The sequence below is a fragment of the Gymnoscopelus microlampas genome (genome assembly GCF_963454915.1).
Source record: "Gymnoscopelus microlampas genome assembly, chromosome: 17".
Taxonomy (NCBI): domain Eukaryota; kingdom Metazoa; phylum Chordata; class Actinopteri; order Myctophiformes; family Myctophidae; genus Gymnoscopelus; species Gymnoscopelus microlampas.
Window position 1 is genome coordinate 36,278,984 of NC_139954.1, and position 19,664 is coordinate 36,298,647.

Sequence of the window (19,664 nt, forward strand, 5' to 3'; positions counted from 1 at the left end):
TCTCACTAGTTCTCCTGTATTTCAACCTGTTTTTCAGGATAATTATATATCTGATTATGGGTGCTGTACAGCTCGGTACTTGTAACATCTTCTTTGAGGTATTTTGTAAAGGCAAAGATTTCTTCTATTATAGGCCTACCAGTTAAACATTATACAGGTGGCTTGTGTGCTATATATCATCACAGAACGTATATCAAAAGACGTGTGGTTCATTCCTTTAATTATGAAAATCTTCTTACCCCATAACCACTGTGAACAATACAGGAACAAGTGCTGCTTAATTCTACACTGAATATGTTTATTTCCTATTCCTGTTGTACTGTATGCATGTCCTAATGATACTTATCTTTGTAAAAATGAGTTTAACCCATTTAGACCTGAGGCCGATTCTACAAATGCCTCTCACACTTTCGAGATTTTTCAAAAACGCAAAAATCTAAAATGACACAGATGCTTTCCTGGTTTTAATGGGTTAAGATGCAAGTATTAGCCAAATATATTTGGAAATGAACGTAACATTTTAAATGACACATAGACTGTGTGTGTTGTTTTGTTTTGGATTTATAATTGTTTCCTTCTTTTTTTGTATGTTCTAGGAACAATGGAAATGTGTCTAGAGATAATGAACATACAGCTGTAGAGCATGCCGGTTCAATAAGAAAAGGGACAATGCAAACAGTATGAAGAATGTGAAATATGAATAAATCAAGTGAAAGTGAATTCAGTGAAAGAGATGCCACATTTCCCTGTCTCACCGTTTCTCCAGTATTTCAACTTATCAGGATAATGGTTGGAAGGATCTCTTCCATTATACCTGTAAAATAAATAAAGAAAATAAAATTAAAATAAAACTCTACTGGTTGCTTATGTGTGCCATATAATTACAGAAAGCTTACCAATTGGTGTGATTCACTCCTATAATTCTGGAAATCTTCTACTTACATGATAACTGTGAACAATACAGGAACAAGTGCTGCTTCATTTGACATCATGCATACCTTGTACTTAAACGATTACTACAGGGAACATGATGGTAGTAAATTTTCTGTTTCCAGCATCCATACTCTACATTGTACTTAACCTCTTTAGACTCCACCTTAGCCCATAGCACTTGCCTTAGCCTTGATGACCTTGCAGGCTTATGCAAAGGTTAAAATGTAATTAAGAAGCATGTTATGTATGATGACAGATGCCAGGTGCATTTGTTGATCTGGCATCCTATAATTTGTATAGTTTCAATGTACAGATTTTCTTTTTGATTTTATACTGTTTAGACTGATGATAGGTTCTTGGTTTATCTATGATCCTAGATTACTATGTCTATGAACACACATTGGGGTCATGTGCTTCTTACACACTGGGAGCGTTTATTTTGTGTGATTCATTTAAACTGCTGTTTATGTTATGAGTACATCCACACTGAACGTGAATAACGCAGAGATAAAGCGACATTCATTTTTGCAAAAAAGGGTTGGATTTTTCACTGCAAATAAAATCATCAACCTGTATGAATGAGGCATCACCAAATTAATAGTTTAATGAGAAATAATGGCGTCGTATTTTCGTTTCATTTATTCACGTCGCTCCCAGTGTATAAGGACTTGAAGCTAGAGCAATTAAGGCAAAAATAATTGCTGCACACTGCCAGTTTGAAACATTTACATAATTAAAATTACATTGAAACCATGCTTTACTCTAACCCTACAAATAATGTTAAAAATAAATATAAAACCATCCACAGAAAAGAATTTACTTCAAGTCTAACAGGCTTTTTACATGTGTACTTCTGTGAGAGCCTTGTAACTGTACAATTAACCACAACTAGTTGTTCTAGCATCAATATAAAAAGCTACATTGGGGTGTAACAACACATTTTAACAGTTATATGATACGCATCACGATACATGATTGACGATACAATATATGAATGATATTTGTTCCAATATGATACGACATCGATACAGTAACTATCAAAAATAAATCTGTGGGAAATGTATAAGTGGTGCAGGATTTCTCTTTTAAAGGAAACATTATTATGGATATAAATAATTAAACAATGAATCACTGGCAAATACATAGACATTTTATTTGACCACATATGGACAAACTCACGCCCAGACACGGATACAGAGATTCCACACATTTATACATAGATGTGTACATTGTATAGTGTAGCGATATAGAATGCAGCATTAATTACACCCCTCTAACGTTTCAACATTGCTAAATACAAGGCACAAGTTCTTAGTATTGATACAATTGATTCTTTGCATCGAAAAAGTAGGTGGTGTTTACATATCGATGTAGTAGTTTGATTGTTGTAATTAAAATTGATACAATTACTGTACCGTTACACCTCTTATCACATAATTGATGATATATACAGTGTATAAATATAAAAGCTGTATATATACACACATATATAAATACATATACTTACTAGAAGTTCAGAATTAAAATGGATACTATTACTGTATCGTTACACCACTTTCCACATCATTGAACATAATCCTTCTAGAGGTCCGGGCGCTACACGGCCCTCACACCTGTGTTGCACTGCCAATCCGACCGATATACCCCTATATGGAGATCCCTGATGTCATCAGTATATGCCCATATATGGGCATGTGGTCATATTGGCTATATGACTGGTGACCGATGTATTTGCACCTGGTGCCATTAAGACACATTGAGGTTAGACAACACACTCCATATTTGGGCGTTGCTGTATTTAAATCCTGACAAATCTGGTCACTCTTTCACTCCTATTGTTCTACATGAGACTCAACAGAGAGAACGATTGTTGGTTGTGCTGTTGTCAGACTGTGATTCCTCTGCTTTGGTACCTTTAGTGCCATTATTGTGATGGATAGAATGAAAATTTGAATGTGATTTTTTTTAACAGTTTTGCAATGAATTAATCCTCAATGAATGTAGATGCATTTTCAAATGCATTTAGAACAAAACATGTGTCAATACATTTAACTATGGGCTTTTTTCCTCAAAATGAGAAATGATGTGTATTTTCAGATTATCACTTCGACTGAATCTTTGTTCACAAACTGAACAACTAAAGGGTTTTTCCCCTGTATGAGTAACCATGTGTTCTTTCAGCTTACTCTTCTGACTGCAGCATTTGCCACAAATTGCACAAGTAAAGGGCTTTTCCCCTGAATGAGTCCTCAAGTGGGATTGAAGCTCACTCCTCTGACTACAAGCTTTGTTACAAACTGTACAAACATAGGGTTTTTCACCTGTATGAATCCTCATATGCTTGTTCAAATCACCCTTTTGCAGACAGCCTTTGCCACAAACCGTACAAGTAAAGGGTTTTTCTCCTGTATGAGTCATCATGTGTCTTTTTAGATCACTCATTCTACTACAGCATTTGCCACACACTATACAACTAAAGGGTTTTTCCCCAGTATGTGCCCTCATGTGTCTTTTCAGATCACCCATTTGAGCACAGCATGTGCCACAAATTGTACAACAATAGGGTTTTTCCCCTGTATGAGTCCTCATGTGTCTATTCAAATGGTTTTTTTGACCAAAGCCTTTATTACAAACTTTACAGATATAGGGTTTTTCCCCTGTATGCATTCTCATGTGGTCTTTTAGACGATCCATTCGGCCAAAGCCTTTACTACAAACCGTACAAGTGAATGGTTTTTCCCCTGTATGAATCCGCATGTGTGTCTTCAGAGTTTCATTTTGAGTATAGCTTTTGCCACAAACTGTACAGGTAAAGGGCTTTTCACCTGTATGATTTCTCATGTGTGTCTTCAGATGTTTCTTTTGTCTATAGCCTTTACCACAGACTGTACAGGTAAATGGCCTTTCCCCTGTATGAGTCATCATGTGATCTTTTAGCTGACCACTTTGACTACAGCCTTTACCACAAAATCTGCAAGTATAGGGCTTTTCCCCTGTATGAGTCCTCATGTGTGTTTTCAGATCACCCATGAGACCACAGCCTTTGCCACAAATATTACAAGTAAAGGGCTTTTCCCCCGTATGAATCCTCATGTGTGACTTCAAACCATCCTTACGAGAAAAGCTTTTGCTACAAACTGTACAACTTACATGTTTCTGTGCCGGGCCTGATTTCAATGTGTTTAAAGCTGACTGACCTTCCCTGCTCTCCTCCCAATCATCACTGTCTTCATTGTCAGATTCAGAACAGTGTGAGGAGAGGAGCTGGTCATCACCATCAGATGGCTGTGATGCTACCCAGTACTCTATATACGCTTGTGTTTTCATGTGTTCCATTGAGGTGCTGGCTAGAGGCTCTGTCTCTCCGTTTTCATCATCTTCACTTTTTAATGTCAACGTTGACCCATTAGCCCCCGTTGGTCTTTGAAATAGTTCATCCTGTTCCTCTGTGCTCCTCTCTTGCTGATCAGGGGAAAACTCCTCTTTACACACAGGGAGGTGCAGGAAGTCTGGGCAAAAGATAAAATGAGGGAAAAACATTTAATGTTTGAACTTGATTTCATTTTCTTTAGACAGCCTTTCTTGTTAATATGTACCTATGGTAGGAAATAAAAAAGGAAATAAAAGCTCCAATTCTAAACCTCAAGTTATTCACATTCATCAAACCTTTTGGACTTTGGAGGATCATGGCACACATTACAGGAGGAAATAAATGTATTCTTTAAGTTGATAATTATTGATGTAATAATATTAGTTTACAGGGACAATTGTGTTGACATGGAGTATGAGAGGTTATTTTCTTTACAGATCCCCATGTATTTAAAAGCATTTCACAAGGCCTGGACCGCTGGCCTAGTGCTCCGAGCATTTAGGCTCTAATGTAGCCTGACAGCGCATCGCAGATTGGAGTACCGTTCCCGACGATCTTTGCTGCATGTCTCTTTCCATCTCTCTCTCCCTGTTTCCTGTCCATCTCTACTGTACACTATCAATTAAAGGCAGAAAAGCCCCCAATAAATACCTTTTTAAAAAAAAGACTTGTTGTCAGAGTACCTGTTGTACCCCATATCAGAGTACTTAGTGCAGTACCCATTATCATAGTACTTGTCATATGATGTCCTATTGATGACATCAGGCATCTCCATATACAGTAGGTGGCCAGTGACTTTGACCAGTTTCACTTTCAAAACCTTTGCATCATGCATGTCACACAGACAGAATGCGGCACACAACGCCAATGGTTTTGATAATGTGGATTGTGGGAGTTAAATGGTAGATTTGTAGATAGGAATCTATATGCACAAACTTGTTATATCAACACAACGCATCGCATTCCGTTTGTGTGACATGCATGATGCAAAGGTTTTGAAAGTGAAACTGGTCAAAGTCACTGGCCACCTACTGTATGGGTATAAAAGGGACACAGACAGAGATATCTCCACATCTCCAGAGAGAGACAACTTTGTGGATTTATAAGGTTTCCTGCAGGAGGGAGGTTAGGGGGAGAGACCTGTGAGACCTGTGCACACACGTGCAATTAATACTTTTTTTTACGAGCTGGTGTGATGATGGAAAACACAACTACATTATGTTATCGTGCTAGCGGACGCAGTCGTGCTCATCTCATGCACACGCCTGCCCGTGGTGGAGTTAAATAGTTTTGGAAGTTTTTCTAAGTAAAGTGACTCACGGGTAAAGAAGGATTAAAACAAGCCATTATCGCGAGGTAGGCGTTTGCGACGTGGTTAAAACAATCTACATTTTGATATTGACTTTGAAGCCCTGGTGCACGTAGCACGCTCTCCTCCTGTGAGGGTGCACTGGACGTGTGTGTGATGAAAACACACCCCTTTGGTCTAGCCTCCCCCCCGAGGCTAAATTGGTTTGCCGGGAACCCTGTCTGACCTACTTTCCACATGGTACATCACTCCCCTGGGTGCTCAGCGATACACATGCCAAGTTTTAAGTGCATCGGTCGGATGACTTTCGAGACACAACAACCGAAGATACCAGAACAAATTTAAGGATGTTTTGATTGACCAGGTCACATTATGTCAGACCCATTATCACACATTCCCTGATAACTTTTGTTTGGTTTATTTTTTCTATTCCCTGTTTGCTTGGTTGCTATATGGATTTGACCTCCTGTAAAATCTGTTATGTCAACTATGTTGGCTAATTGTTATCAGTAATCTTGTCATGAATAATCAGGTATTTCAATCATGTTGTAGATTAACATTTTCATAATGCAATCAAATTATTTGTAAATTCTATATATTTATATTTTGTTGTTTACAAATCATGTTCTGTTAATATTTTTTATTGTGTTATACATACTCTGGTACTTAACAACTAAACCAGTTGGGGTCCAGGGACCCCCAGGGGTCCTTGAGGGGGTTTCAGGGCATCCCCAGAAAAATATATTAATACTTCATCAAAATTAGTTTAACCACTTTAACCCATATACAAAGGCCATATTGAAAATAGCCTATCTACAAACACACAACACGTTGTGAGCTTGTAGATCTGCTATTATTAAGACATCTTGAAAGACATTTGAAAGATTTGTATGGGGGTCCCTGGCACAAAATATTTTCAGATGGGGGTCCACGGCCAAATACATAATATATACATACATTAATTTGGGTGTCCTTGACATAAGGTTTGAGAACCGCTGACCTAGACAACACTTTCTCCTGTAGGAAACGCTGCCCTGTGTCTCTGTCCGTGGTGCTGAAATGGTCAAATCCTGTCTGTTCTTTTATGGATTACTGATGTAAGAGTATTTGTCTCTGGTGCATATAGACTATTATGATACTATAGAATATGGATAGTACCTGATAAGGACATCTAAGGGCCCTTTTGTCTCCATGCTCTATTCTTGTACTCTGTTTTCCAATTAACAAAAAAAAAGAAAAAAGAAATAGCCAGTACACTGGGCCTATTCCATATAATGTGTAAGTAAATACATATTACATAACTAGATAACTAGCTACTAAACATTTCTAGGAAGCAATTGTCATTATAATTATAAAAATAACTGTAGTAGACATATAATGGTTAGGTTCTGCTACTGTTAGCCCTGCATTAGGTTTATGCTGGCATATGCACAGCACATACATTTGTGCTGCAGCTAATCTACTTTGAAAATAGCAAATCTACAAGCTCACAACGCATCTCATCCTGACATGTGAGCTTTGAGGTCTGCTATTCTTTTTTTATTCCCGGCCATACAACAATGTTTTCACAGATTGTTTTGTAATTAATTTGCAGTGAGAGACGAGCAAGCAGGTAGGGAGCTGCAGGACAGGCAAAGTTTTTTTTCTTTTTTTAAAGATTAGATTTTTGGGCTTTTATGTGTTTATTGATAGGACAGTGGGCTGACAGAAAATGGGGAGAGAGATGGGGAGTGACATGCAGCAAAGGGACTCGAACCCGCGACACGCGGTGCCCAGACGGTTACGCAACTGTCCGGGCCTGGACGTTTTTTCGATGCAACACACAGGGAATGAATGAGCTGAAATTGAAAAAAGCTATTACAACGCTCGGAGCGTGAAGGGACGTTTGTTAATGGCTGACTTTATGTCAGCACCGACATGGAGCACCGAGTTTGAACTGGTCTGGCAGAATCCCTGAATATAAAGCATGGCTCTTTTTTTTACATTTAGTTTTCTTTTAATACATTTCTCCTCCATACCCGAGTCAGTGAATCCATGGAAATCTTCCTCATCGCTTTCCTCTTCAAACATTTGATCGATCTGTCGATGCTGATCTCTGTCCAGGGCTGGAGAAAGGAAAACATGTATTTATTTAAATATAAAATATAAAAAGGACAGAGCGTGTCGCTGTGTCCATCTGTTTGCATACGAGCAGAGCAGAGCTACCCATGTGGCATGCCTGGCTAATGTAGTCATTTTGATTCGATTTTTTACCCGTTTTATTTTACTCTCCTGCTCTTGCTCTACCTTGATCCTCTCTTCTCAAAAAACTACAAAATGGTGGAGCGTGAACCGGAAAAAAAATAATTTCACCCACTTCATTACACCTGTAAACCTGTCAAATGTCACAATAAAGTCCATTCTTATTTCACCATAAATACAGTTACTGCTCTCTCTAATCATAATAATAAACCCTTTATTACCAATGAGAACGGAGTGCCGTGACAACCTGTCGGCTGTCGCTGGTATGATCGCTGAAGGTGCTAGCGAGATGACAAAAGGTTTCAGCATTGTCTCCATCTCAGGTGTTACAATGCAGTTTGTACTAGTTTGTACAGGAAAATCACTGCTTATAAATTAATCAATCGATAAGGTAAACCAACTATTGATTAATTATTGAATCAATGACTTGCATCCCTAGACTGCGTCCCCCCATGTGTTTCTTATTTTAATCAAGTTCATGTTCAGCTGTGTCTGTCGCTATCCCCTCGCTGTTCAGCTGTGTCAATCTTGCCTTGTAATGTTCTAGGCCGCAGTATCTATCAACTATCTATCTACTCTAAAGTTTAGAGTTTAAAGACAGAAATTTGTATTTTGCATGATTTTTGTTCTGGTTCACTAAGTGCTGGCATGTCGCTGTCCATCACGGTGGTTCTGAACCATTCACCAATCAATGCATGTCGACTAGATCAACGTGTATATTTTAATGTCCAGTGCAGGTAGGTCACAACAAAGTGTGTGGTTTTTGATTCTCTCATGTTTCAAAGGATAAGTAGGAAAAAGCTTAATCATACAATTCATGTTCTGCTGAGTGCAACTTAACCTCTGTTACCTGGTGCTGAACCCTCACCATAATGTGTGTGTGAGAGAGAGAGAGAGAGAGAGCGAGGGAGAGAGAGAGAGAGAGCGAGAGAGAGAGAGAGAGAGAGAGAGAGAGAGAGAGAGATGTGTAAGTCTCTGCATGAAAACGACTGCTCAATGCATGTAAATTCTCTCTCTGTCTCTGTCTTTCTCTCTCTGACTGGAAAGCGGTTGAATGTACTGTATGTCGTGATGAATTGAATACACAGGACCACAATGGAAACATTGTGTTATCCTTTTAGCATTATTGTATAACTGTACCTCTGTACTTTTTGCAAAGTGTTTCAATAAATCAAAAACAACAGAACAGAACATCACAACAGAATAAAAGAAAGAAAGAGTGAGAGCATGAAACTTACTGAGGTACAGGTGTTCTTCAGGTTCCTGTTTAATAGAAATGGTCCTGGCTGATTCTGGAGAACTCATCTCCACCTGCAGGCTGGACTCCACTGCTTGGTCTGAAATGAAGCAGGGATCGATGTTATAAATGGCCCGCTGGCCTGGAAGTACCATTTGAACCCTCTGGGCCAGCAGAACACATAAAGATTAAAAAATAAATAAAACATTAACACCTAATTTCACATCATTTTCCTATGGTACTGGTGTTTTGTAATGATTTTTATTAAATCGTCTAGGTCAGGGGTGTCATTTCGGGGTAAGGGCCGCATTGGACGAAAGGTGACTTGATGAGGGCCACGACCAGTTGCGGACGCCGGACGCACATGCCCGCTCGTGCACATTTACTTACACAGCTGTCACTTGGCTTTGTTTTTCAGCCTGTTGTCTCAGTCACTGCTATAACTTCAATACATGACTTTTATGCCCATATATTCCCATATACCTACTCTAGGTAGTTACTTTTCATGAGCCCGATGTATTGTTGGATTAAAGACGGAGCCGTCTATTGCCTGCATCCGGAGCATAGTTCACTGCTTGCTCCCGCGAGACGCATGTGTTCACTGTGGTCTTGTAGCGGCACAGAGTGGTTTTCTTTCTTTCCTTTTTTCCTTCTTACTTTATTTTTTGAGTGTTTTTAGAGACTGGGAAGCAACCTTCTTTTGTTAACACAATCAAACACAAGGAATGTAGTTATTCACTCAACCTACATGTTTCAATACGATTCATGATACTGGGTTTACGATAAGATTTTCTCGCATGTTTTCTTGTTTTTTTCCAAAATGAGATTTCCAGATAAATTATGATAATTATGGTTATTTTAATATTTTAATTATTTTTCCAAAAAAAAACTAGAAAATACAGTATTTTATTTACCTTTTCTATATCAACTTGGTTGATGGTTCAGGTTGTGGCATCATTTACCATTCATGGCTAATAGCAGATCTACAAGCTCATAACGTGTCATATGATATGACACGTGAGATTGTAGATCTGCTATTTTAAGGCTTGTCAGGTTCATGCATGTAATGGTCAGGTTAATGCTATTTCTAAACAGATTAAATAGCTTCGACATACACCATCTATAAGAGGGTCTGTGTGTTGGATGGGTATATAATATATTGCAATTTGCGTGCAATAGTATCTCCCATCTATGCTAGTGAAAATCATTTGAAAGTGATGTTTAACTTTGGTAAAACTTTGGTTTGGCATGATACAAGTCCAAATACTTCCCATTATCTTTCTCTGCTGCTTCTGTGCTCTTTGAGCCTGAGATCCTGTTAATAATTAGTGTAAAAACATTGAATGGCTGGACCGCTGGCGTATCGGTCCAGGCACCTAGGCTCTAAAGTAGACTGACAGCGTGACGCGGGTTCGAGTCCCGATCCCGGCGGCCTTTGATGTCACTCCCCATCTCTCTCCCGATTTCCTGTCAGCCTACTGTCCTATCAATAAAGGCATAAAAGCAACAAAAACAAAATAAAATCTTAGAAAAAAAAACACTGAATGGTTTTCTAATCTATTGCATGAGATGAGACCATATCATTTATTTATTTTTTGTCTAATCGTAATTATTTGAGATAATCGCAATTATTTAGCATAATCATTTCAATGTTGAAAAATGTTCATACATTTTCAAATATAAAAAAGAAAATCCGAAATAGCAGATCTACAAGCTTAAGCGACGCGTTGTAAGCTTTTAATCACCTATTTTAAAATGTTTGAAATTGTTAAAATATGTCAGTATTTTCTTTGTATATTTAGTTATTTGTCATATCTTCCCTGTGCAACATACACTCCAATCATGACAGCCCTAATATATGGCCTACTTAGTTGTAATGTAATAATACATTCATAATCAGTGTCACTACAGGAGACACAGGAATATAACATAATACTCAATTTAATGTATGATTATCACTAAAGGACACAAAGGAACAGAACATATTATATTGTTACTAATAGGGCAGAAACGTATCTCCAGGACCATAAAGCATTGCACCTCATTATGTCATCATTTTAAATGTGTTGTTTTTTTCATGAATTAATTTCCTATTTAATACTTCATCCTCTGACAGGTTTGCCATGCGTGAGCTTGTAGATCGGCTATTTTCACTATTAAAAAAATATATTCCTATAATGAATATTATAATAAAATCAGGCCTTAATTTCTTGGCCTTTGGGCCCGAGCAGTCGGAGCTAAATGTCAATAGTTTAATTGTTTTTTAAATAAATATCATAAGTCACCGTTTATAACCACAGACTATAATATCATTTATAATAACACAGAGCAGATTGTGTCCAAATATCTTGGAGGGATATATAACAGTGTTAGGTTTAACTGCTAAGCTAGCCGCTAGGCTAAAGTTAGCATCACAGTGTTATACAAACCCAGTCTATACAGCTTGACCACTGGTTCCAGCCATAGAGGTATGGGTTCCAGCGCGTTGTTGTTGTTGTTGTTGTTGTTGTTGTTTACACCCTGGAATGAAGCTTTCTCCATGTTTGTCTTTATAATCTTGTCTGCGCTCTACGGCTAGTGTTGCCAGGTTTCACGAGAGAAACAAGCAACCAAGTCCTTCTTCTTATTCTTCATGTAATTTCCCGCAGACTGGATGCCTTACACATTTCTGCCTCCCACAGGTTGGACTTGGGAGTATATTATAACTCTTAATGTTATCTTCTCAGTGCAAATTCTTTAAAGCGCCCTCAAATTATTAACCTGACTCTGCAGCACGTATACTTAGATGGATGGATGGATCATGGATGGATGGATGGATAGATGGATAGATAGATAGATAGATAGATAGATAGATAGATAGATAGATAGATAGATAGATAGATAGATAGATAGATAGATAGATAGATAGATAGATAGATAGATAGATAGATAGATAGATAGACAGACATACAGCCAGCCACCGCGAGCCAGCCAGCGCGAGGCGTTGTGAGCTTGTAGATTTGCTATTTTTGGCTAAAGTTCTCCTCAGAAAAGGGATGCTAGCCTAGGGTTCAAGTGGTTAAGGTAAAAATAATAATAATATCACACAAAGATTTGGCCGACCCCCTGTAGTAACTCTAAGGAGGACCCCCTAGGGGTCCCGGACCCCCTGTTGAAGACCCCTGGTGTACAGTATCTATCTTCTGTGACAGTTACACACCTCCTCCACCAGGTGGGAAACGGCAACAGTGCCTGGATCCTTCATTGCACAATGCGCATGCGCTTGCTTAGCACTGTGCCCGGAAGTAGGTGTGTGTTGTTTTTCATGGTGGTCTCATCTAACTCTATGGGTCTCAGTCATAGGTGCAATAGAAGGGTCTGGGTCCCATGATTAGAGTTTCTACGGCTGTCGACATTGACAAATGAATACCCGACGTCGGTGGGAGAGGAGATATTATTGTGTGTTTTGGAAAAAACAGTGCGATGTTTGTTGCGTGAAGCAGCAAACTGTCAGGGTGTTTGTCAACGAGCGCCTCACCACAGAGTTCATGTGCAACCTCTTCCAGAGAGAGGTGGAACCACTAGAAACTGCTGGAGCAACAAAACAAACTGTTTTCACAAGGCTTTTTTCATCCCCGTTACTACCGTTCATTGGGAACTTCCGACAGAATCGGAATCCACAGACGGGATTAAAACACTTTTGTATTGGAAAAATATGGACTAATACATTGCACAAATACTCCGGACACCTACGGCAAACGGGTAAGCACCTTATATTTTGCATTTGTACTTTTGCATTTGTACTATACAACTCTCGTAGACGTATTTTGACGTTTTCAATCTACGAGAGTTGTAGGGTTCACCCCCCATGGACACAGGGACTTTCAGCACTATACCCCGTAGACACTCCAAACATGTACAAATTGGAAATAAAGGTGCTTACCCCCACGCTCCATATGTTTACTCTCGCTACGGGGTAGTAGTTTAATGTAATAATCCATATCTTTCAATAAAGAAGTGTTTTAATGCCGTCTGTGGCCGATTCTGTCGGAAGTTCCCAATGGGCGGTGGTGACGCGCCCATCTGGTGAAACCCGGAATTACACTCAATGTAAACAGGAAGTAAACGAGGGTGAAAAAATGGCGTTCTCTTATTAACTTCAATTAGTCAAAATATTGGATTATTGACTCAGGAATGCGACAAAAAATCTCCATGTATTCAAGGCTTCATGGGGTGAGTAATTGATAGAAAATTTTAAGTCAGAAGTATTCCTTTAAATGCTACTGGTGATTGTGACAAAAATCAATAAGTAGGAGAATAAATGTCATCTGAGAAAAGCACCGAGTTGTTCTGCTGAGCTTACCTCTCTCCCTGTCTGTGTGTTAGGAGAGGTTTCCCTGAACACGAGAAGAGCCCCAGTCTGGTCCAGGAGGAACCAGCACCTCCACAGATTACAGAGGAACGGTAAGAGGAGGTCCGCTGTAGTGTCAACTTGACGTTACTACATAGGAAGACCAGGTGTGACACTCTCTCAGGTGAAACATTTAAATGAAAAAGATCACTTTAGTACTACTAATCTAACCCGCTGCATTCGCATGATTTTGGTCCCTGGGACAAAAAGTGTTCTTTCGTGTGTTCACATATTTGACATTTGTTGAGGAATTTTCCATTCTAACCCTCTATATAAGTAAGCTCTGTCCTAATTTTCATGAACTAACGTTTGATTTATATATATAATGAAGTTTGAACATTTAGTGCAAAACAGCCTACCCTTGTTCATAGGTTCTATGTGACTTTGTCATGATGAACTATGACTGCATGATGCGACATCCATTACTAATGTGTAGATTTAAGACCTGAAGTCAGGATGGCAGAGCTATCTAGGGCAGGGTCACGGCCTGTTCATGACCGACCATATTCATGTGATATCATTGGAGATGCTAGCCCTCTTTGTTACATTTCTTGTCATACACAGTATCAATATGTTTTATTATTGTGTATGTTGTAGAGTGCCCGATAGTAGCATCGAGTTCTCACAATGGACTGTCTGTGTGTGCTTGGCGGGCCTGTATGCTTTGCCCAAGGACACCTTAGGTTCGTCTCCTTTGAGTACTGCCTCCGACCCCCCCCCCCCCCGGATAAGATTCCATTGGGAGGGGCTGAGAGGCGCTTTATCTATGGGCCTGTGAGAACACTCTGGGGCACTGCATCCACTTTTGGTCAATTTTGACGACCCCCCCCCCCCCCCCACCCCAACCTTACTAAAGCTACAGTGCTGTAAAGCTAACTTGGTGGTGGAACAGGAGCTTTCTAACCGTGGTGGAAAAGGAGCTGCTACAACTCAAGGAGTGCCTGCAGGCTTGTCCAGGCTCTGTGTTTTAATTCCATTCATTCTTTTTTATATAAAGTATGATTTATATACTTCTGGTTCCTCGCTTAAAGAGCACAGAAGCAACAGATCAAGATCATGGAAGATATTTGACCTTCTATCATGCCAAACCAAGGTTCTACTCAATTTAAAATTATTTTTCACAGGCAGGGAGGGAAGATAATATTGCATGCAATATTATCTTATCATACACACAAGACCCTCTTATACCGTAGATGGCAAGACTCCTACAGAGCCACTCCGTAAAAACACAACTAAGGCAGAGAGGAGGAGACAAACATAAAATTCAATGTCACATCAAATGTGAGCTTGCTTGCATACATACTGTACATTATCAATATCACCGGTATCAACATGGAGGAGAAACATACAGCTGCTGTTATTAAACTTTTATAGTTGATAATGTTTCTTTGATATAACCTCTTCTGCAGTGGCTTGATGTGTGATGAGCCTTCTGCCCTCAGCTGATGAGGATGTTGGTTGAATATTATTCCTACTGCCATGTAAAACAAAAAATTAGGAACAGGGATCATTACAGGGGAGGCATGCGTTAATCCGACAGACCTTTTCTCCGACTATGTGGCATCCGCGTGCGGTTAGGGTTAGGGTGCGGGTTTGGTTCGGGTTTACTGTTTAATGTTGGAGCACTGCGCTGTCGGAGGAATGCGCTGTCGGACTGACGTATTGCACCCCATTACAGAGATGATGGACAAAGTTTGGACAATATTGCTTGAAGCTTGGGGATGCATTTTTGGTCACTACCCAGTCTTTGATAACACTTTTATATCCTCTGTTCCCTCTATTTTACTTTCAACCTTCATCTACCACCCTGATGTCACATCAAAGTCCTTATTCTTCATTGCAAGCCAATCTGTGTTGTCCATCCTGCAGGTGAAGATGAGTTCTCCAGAACCAGCTAGGACTGTTGATATGAAACAGGAACCTGAAGACCATCTGGACACCAGGACCGTTTCTATTGAACATGAACCTGAAGACCACCTGGACACCAGGACTGTTTCTATTAAACAGGAATCTGAAGAACACCTGGACATCAGTAAGTTCCTTGCTCTCGCTTTTCGTGGCTATTACCATATCAACGTTATGTTTCTGTACTGTACCTAAACCACACCCCTAAGAATCTCCCTGATATGTCACAGTCTAATGTTGGCAGGTATGTAACACACCATTATGGAAAGTTTAAACTCAATCAAAACTAGAGTGTGCGTGTAAATAAAAGACAGACAAACTACTTACAACTGGGGTACACAGTGTTTCCTGTGTTATTGTGCCAGTGAAATAGGCACTAAGTAGGGATGGGCCGACTATTTCATAATGGTGCGATTGACGGTCATCAATAACACATGTAAAAAGATTTTTTTGTTTTTGATTTAGCGATTCCCACCACAGTTGAGCACCACTTGGTTCACTCAGCAGCCTGAATACTGTATGTGTAAGGTTTTAGAACAAATGTAAGGATTTTTGCGTGACTTCTGCGTAGTCCTTGATTATTTTGTTTTGTTTGTTACTATGAAGTTTTAAGATTGTAATTCATCTTCAGATACATTTTCAACATAGATGAGTCTACTATAAATTTGTAAAATCTCTGCGTATGTATGTGCATAACTGTCCTTCACTCATCTCGAACTCACTTCAAACTCGACGCGCGTATCAGAGGACCAGAGGTGCCTGGTATGAAGTCGGATTGGCGGTCCAGAAATGCTGATCCAATCAATATGCCGATCGTCGCGTCAGAGTCAACTATGTTTCCAGATACATTTTTCGCTGAGACTAACTGATTCACATTATGTGGGGGAACAAAAACAATGTGACGCCAACCCGTTCACCCCCCCGTGTTCAATTTCAACCACAGCCAAAGTGTATGTAATATATAATGGGAAACTTTAAACATTTAATGGTTTTCTCTTTTATAATTTGCCTAGACTTCCTGCACCTACCTGTGTGTAAAGAAGAGGTTTCCCTTGAACTGCAGGAACCAGAGCGTCCACAGATAAAAGAGGAACTGGAGGAGCTGCTTAAAAGACCAGAGGAGGCTGATGGGTCAATGTTGACATTATTTGCAGTGAAAAGTGAGGATGATGAAAACGGAGAAACAGAGCCTCTAGCCAGAACCTCAACTGAATACATGAAAACAGAAGCTGATATAGTGGATTGTGGGGTATCAGAACCAAATAGTGATAACCAGCTCCTCTCTTCACACTGTTCTGAATCTGACACTGAAGACAGTGATGAGTGGGAGGATACCAGAGATGGGCAGTCAACTTTAAACACACACTCATACAAGATGCAAAATGTTGAAGGTCAAAGATTGTTTTTAAGCAAGAAGCTGTCCAAGGACCTGAAATCATCAAAACAAACGAGGCAGCGCATAAGGAAGAAACTCTTTAGCTGTATAATTTGTGGCAAAAGCTTTAACCTGAAGGCAAAGCTGACAAATCACACAAGGATTCATACAGGGGAAAAGCCCTTTAGTTGTATAGTTTGTGAACAAACTTTCAGTCGAAATGAAAGTCTGAAAAGACACATGAGTACTCATACGGGGGAAAAGCCCTTTATTTGTACAGTTTGTGGCATAGGCTGTGGTCAAATGAGTAATCTGAATAGACACATGAGGACTCATACAGGAGAAACCCCCTTTACGTGTACACTTTGTGGCAAAGGTTGTCGTCAAATGGGTGATTTAACAAAACACATGAGGACTCATACAGGAGAAACCCCCTTTTCTTGTTCAGTTTGTGAAAAAAGATTCAGTCGAAATGAAAGTCTAAAAAGACACATGAGTATTCATACCGGGGAAAAGCGCTATAGATGTACAGTTTGTGTACAAAGATTCAGTCGAAATGAAAGTCTGAAAAGACACATGATGTCTCATGAATAACCCCTTTAGCAGACCTGCCAACCTGTATGAATTTTGTGTACACAATTCTGGAAACTACGTTCCCTCTAAATTACACAAAAACTGTTGCCGCTTTATGAGTTTGTGCTGTAATCTGTTTTACATGGTTATATTATCAATTAGTATGCAAAATACTCGAAACCAAATATAGATTTTCAGAGCAATGCCTAATTGCCTATGTATTGGCTAGTGTAGTGCTATTAACCTCAGACCCCAAACATAAATAGGCTTTCTATTCCTGTGAAGTTAGCATGCTATAATAGAAGCCATTGTACTCACATCTTTTTTTATTTTATTAAAGGGGAAAAAAGTTTTGTCAAATCTTACTTGAAATGACAAACATGCCTAACGATGTCACTGGTAGACAGGTTTCTGAACTGTCCACAGCCCTCCTCTGGGACACAGAGTGGTCAAAGTGGTCCTGTCAAAAGAAGCACCCATTTTCTTCTTTCCTTCTTTAAAAGGACTACTTCACCCATTTTCAATGTTATCTTCATACAATTGGTCCTCACTAATGCTCATTACTATATGGTAATGTCTTAATTTTTGTATGCAAGGATAATGGCTTCTATTATAACACTAACTTTCCAGAAAGAGAAAGGTTGCAGTTTCTATGAGCTTGGAATCCCCACTGATGATTTCATTGATACAGGTTTCTGACTCTGGAATATGACAAATCTGACAGATCCGTCTTGATCACTTGACTATTAGAGATAATGTGTACCGATCTGCGTGATGTTTGGCCAAGATTTGTAGGAGTAATATAAAAGAAAATGTTTTGCAAATCTCTGTCTCCTGGTGGCGCTATAACAGGACAATGTGAAAGAAAGGCATTTCTTCCTCGGCCTAGCGGAAATATGCGTGCAAAGTTTCACGGCAATCGGACACTGCGTTTATGATTCGAGGCATTTTGTTCAAAGCCACTCCAAGCCACTCCTGCAAACTTTAAATGCCAATCTTAGCCAATCAGGATGGAATATGAAAAATCGGACAGATCCTTCTTCATCACATGACTATAGAGATACTGTGTACCGATTCATGTGATGTTTGGACAAAATCTGTAGGAGTAATATAAAAAATTGTTTTGCAAAAATCTGCCTCCTGGTGGCGTTATAACAGCCCGATCTGAAAACATTCGGTGCAGAGGTTCTGCTCTGGCATCCAGGGAGTGTGCTACTCGCAGACAGACACGCGGACGGACGGACAGGGTGCAAAACATAGTCTCAGGCATGCCTTCGGCCTGGCAGAGACAATAAGGCTTTACTGTATTGTGTGCTTATAAAACTATCTACACAAATTCACCATTATGTGCTATCCAAATCCTTGTTCCTTTTTTATTGCTTTTCATCTTTTCAACAATATGAGCATCAATGTCTGTCCACATTTATCTGGATTTTAAAAGCCATATTCGTATACAACGCAATAAAATGCTGACAAGCTGCTCGACTTTTGTAGCCTTTACTATATGTTGACGTGTTGTTTGACTGTCAAATTAAAGCACATATTTGGTTGGTGCTAGAGAGACAGATGACATCATTATAGTTTGATTACATGTTTGTTTAGTGGTGTTTTGTAAAGGCTAAGATTTTAGGCTAAGGTATTATTTTATACCTTGGGGGGGACCTCAAAACAACAAAAAAGCTGCACTGCTACAGGTCCTGTGTGTGCCACAGATATTATAGAAAGGTTATTAAAGGCATGTGGTTCACCTCGTTTAACCACTTGAACGAGGTGAACCACATTCTTGGGGTTGCATAAGCCAAAAATAGTAGATCTCAACGTGTTGCGTGAGAGATTTGGTTTAGAGAGGGTGGGGGTCCAAGTACAGAGCTAACTCAGAGGGTGTAAGTGGTTAATTCTGGTAAACTTGTACTTACCCCATAACTACTGTCAATACAAGAACATCTCAACAGTCATCCAGATTCCTGTAGGCGACTAGCCTCGGAAACCCATGCTTTTTTTTTGTTAGTAGGCGACTGACTTATGCTGTGCCATCCTGGTTGTATTGTACTGTGTATCTGTTAGTTGAGCAGATCACTGGTATCCCAACATCATCCACTGAGAGCCTAGATCACGGTTTACCATCGGGTCAGGACCCATGTTTGGGTTGCGGACCAATTTTTATGGGTTGCGAGTAAATATCCTCTTTTTTTTGTTTCCTACACATAAAAGGAAAACCTTTTCATCAATTATTATAAAATCAAAAAAAAGAAATTCCATAAATATATATATATTTTTTAAAACATTTAAGAAGCAGTGAAAACTGCTGATCCACAAGCTCGCGGCGCGTTG

At 39.5% G+C, this 19,664-nt stretch overlaps 2 long non-coding RNA genes across 2 annotated transcripts; one reads left to right on the forward strand and one right to left on the reverse strand.

The window, feature by feature from the left end:
- Positions 1-2,065: 2,065 nt before the first annotated feature.
- Positions 2,066-11,747, reverse strand: LOC311064518. Its single transcript, XR_014602708.1, has 4 exons — positions 11,520-11,747; positions 9,092-9,190; positions 7,631-7,717; positions 2,066-4,442 (listed from the first exon to the last, which is right to left on the reverse strand). It is a non-coding gene; the product is annotated as an uncharacterized lncRNA (long non-coding RNA).
- A 1,726-nt stretch (positions 11,748-13,473) lies between these two features.
- Positions 13,474-18,575, forward strand: LOC311064080. Its single transcript, XR_014602672.1, has 3 exons — positions 13,474-13,604; positions 15,350-15,512; positions 16,399-18,575. It is a non-coding gene; the product is annotated as an uncharacterized lncRNA (long non-coding RNA).
- The last annotated feature ends 1,089 nt before the right edge of the window (positions 18,576-19,664 follow it).